The sequence below is a fragment of the Sprattus sprattus genome (assembly GCF_963457725.1).
Source record: "Sprattus sprattus genome assembly, chromosome: 7".
NCBI lineage: Eukaryota > Metazoa > Chordata > Actinopteri > Clupeiformes > Clupeidae > Sprattus > Sprattus sprattus.
Window position 1 is genome coordinate 16,285,591 of NC_137926.1, and position 2,500 is coordinate 16,288,090.

The window sequence follows — 2,500 nt, forward strand, 5'->3', positions numbered from 1 at the left end:
GGGTCCTCTCTGCAACCCGTGTCCTTGCCTGCCTTTGGAAGCGTCTCACCCCTCCCTGAGCCTCTGGCTGACAACCCACTGAAGCACAGGCTTGTGTGTGTGTGTGTGTGTGTGTGTGTGTGTGTGTGTGTGTGGTGGGCAAGGGGCACCTTGAAAGGCACGGGTGGTGTCAGCAATGTATGCATACAGATAAAGCCATACTGTGTAAATCGGGTAAACTTCCACTCAGTTCCTAACACCAGAGGTTGTTTGCTAGTCCAGGACTATGCTGAATTATACAAATACAAAATACTAGACCTCAACATTTTAAAAGCTACAGTACTTTTCTTTATTACTAAATAGTGTGACAGGGTTGCATGTCACAATTTTCCCTCACTTTTAAAGTTGCACTACAAATATACCAATAAACTTTGATTTAAATGTATCAATTTTATTGTGTGTATCATGGTAGAGAGTGGCATTATGGGATACATATTCAGTGAGCATCCTATTCTTGCTGACAGTATGATCCTTACTGAGTCATATTAGCATTAGTTGGTTGGCCTTTTCTGATTTATGCCAGAGAACCATGGTGACTATCGAAGGTCATGCTTGTTTCCTCGCTAGGCATTCATCAACACAGATATGCCTCGAACAACAAAAGGCCTGTAGTTTATTTTTTTCCACTTTCCACTTAAAATTACATCAGCAACTTTCCCCCTGATAGTAGTATTTGTTAACGTGTCTCTCACAAACAGCTTCAATCATTTCATTCAGTTTAAAGCTTTTTTGAATAATAATATAAATAAGGATAATCTTTTGTAGAATCTGCTAGCTGGAAGTACTTCTACACTGGGCCCGGCAATGAGGGGCAGCATGTTGAGAGCCTGCTGTCCATAACTGAGATAGATTATCCATGGGTTGATTTTAGTTGGCAGGCTACCACACACACACACACACACACCATCTGCACCCGAAGATAAGAAAGATGAGGTAGAGAAGGTCTCCACCTTTATCTCAGGGTGAGAATGAGGGGAGAGGAGGGCTCTGCCTGTCTCTGATGAGGGTGAGGGTTAAAGTGAGAGGAAGGAAGGAAGGGAGAAAGAGGATGCTGTACGGGATGATGAATAGGACAGGAAAAGCCGCCACTGTTTTCAGGACATCCCATGCTCTTCACTCGTGATGGTGTGTGTGTGTGTGTGTGTGGCCATCATTTTAATATTTAAGTCCATATTTTCCATTTCTAAGCCAGCAGCAGACAACTGAGGTGTTATCTCTGAAAAAAAAAACCCTCTAAAGTCTGCATAGACTCGAATATTTCAAATAATCAGAGTTTAAACTAAATCCTGAAAGCCTATGTCAGTTTTGGATAGAACTTCTAATTTGGGAAACTGTTTAAATAAATCCCCATATGGATTTGAAAACGACACTGTAACACAGAGCCAACCACTTAGGGGACTTATTTCGTCTTCCTCAAAGCGTATCGGGCATCTTGTGTGGTGAAGGGTATTGAGAACACTGGCGCTCACTGGTGTCTTAAGCGCTGAGACTCGATACTTCAGAGAGAAGCCTGATAAGATGTCAGAAAGCCATTTATTCAAACCCTTCCGCACAGTCAATCAACAACGAAAACAACTTCTACCAGTCAAGAGGCACCAGGAAATCAGTTCTCAGGCAGGCTCTACATGATGCGGGTCTCATAATCCACGAGACGCTGCCGCTCCCCGCCCTGGAGAAAGCTTAAGAAGCTGAGTCATCTTCGTGAAAAGAATGTGAAACCTACGCACTTCCAAATACTTGTCCTTAAAAAAAAAAGGCAGAAACGTGCTCCGTCTTCTCTTCTAGTCTTTTCTCTTCATTTCTCTTAATGTCACTCTTCAATCATACTCCAAAAAGTCAGCCTCATAAAAAAAAAACCTTTCATTTACAAAGCCTGCAATCCTCACAAATCAGTATCAAACTTACAGTGGCAAGTGCAATTGTAAATCACTAGAACACATATATTAACTGCAATGCAATTACTACCTTTTTTTCATTACTTCAGACTTCTGTTAATAATCAAGAAGATCAGTCTGTTGTGCCATGGAATTGGAGGAGCCTCCAGGAATTGTTTTACAGGTAGTTAAATAAATAGCAAGAATCCTCTTTAAAACAGTAAACCTGTCCGGCAACCCCGGTTGTGTGTTTTGTTTGTGTATTTCATGACAAACAGTCTTTCAACCGCTTAAAAACAGTGGGATTCATGATGAAGTGTCTGTGTGCTCGTGGTTCCAAGGATGGTGATCAGTGCTGTATGGAAGAGATGACGATGGTTGTCAGAACCACAGGACCCGAATCAGTCCTGTAACCCTGCTGGTCAGAGACTGCCTGTGGGAATTATACAAACACCCTTAACGGTGTTCCACATCTGCTTACTGTGCAAACTGAGAGAGGCTTCAGGTGACAACAGCAACAGAAAAACAATAACAGAAACAGCAAGAAGACCTCTTTTGTTAAGCTACTGATTTGATGTCACCAGGTA

At 42.1% G+C, this 2,500-nt stretch overlaps 1 protein-coding gene across 1 annotated transcript in view; it reads right to left on the bottom strand.

Annotated features, from left to right (window-relative positions):
- Window positions 1-1,712: 1,712 nt before the first annotated feature.
- Window positions 1,713-2,500, bottom strand: part of enc2 (ectodermal-neural cortex 2) — a 19,915-nt gene continuing 19,127 nt past the window's right edge. The window contains exon 3 of the mRNA XM_080841964.1: window positions 1,713-2,500. This exon is cut by the window's right edge and continues 298 nt beyond it. The gene's annotated coding sequence lies outside the window, so the exon portion shown is untranslated.